Source organism: Sardina pilchardus, chromosome 16, assembly GCF_963854185.1.
Source record: "Sardina pilchardus chromosome 16, fSarPil1.1, whole genome shotgun sequence".
NCBI classification, from domain to species: domain Eukaryota; kingdom Metazoa; phylum Chordata; class Actinopteri; order Clupeiformes; family Clupeidae; genus Sardina; species Sardina pilchardus.
The window spans coordinates 9,585,874-9,586,154 of record NC_085009.1 but is presented as its reverse complement, the minus strand read 5'-3'; positions in this window follow the sequence as shown (position 1 = coordinate 9,586,154).

Genomic DNA, 281 nt, shown 5'->3' with positions numbered 1-281 from the left:
CTGCCATATTGGAAAATGTGTCGCTGTTTGATGACGTATTACTAATGTGTCGAATTTCTTTTTCTTTTCTTTTTTTACATTTAGGCTTATTTTTCAGGTGAGCATTTTGTCTATGGGCTATACTATCATTCTGATAATACAAATATGTCCACATTGTACATTTATTTCTACTGTCTGCAATTCTCTAGGCGTATTATTTTTTCACAGAATTCACTGACCACATTTCACTTAAACGCTAGGTGGCATAAGAGACACTTATTCTCATTCATTGAATCTGCCTG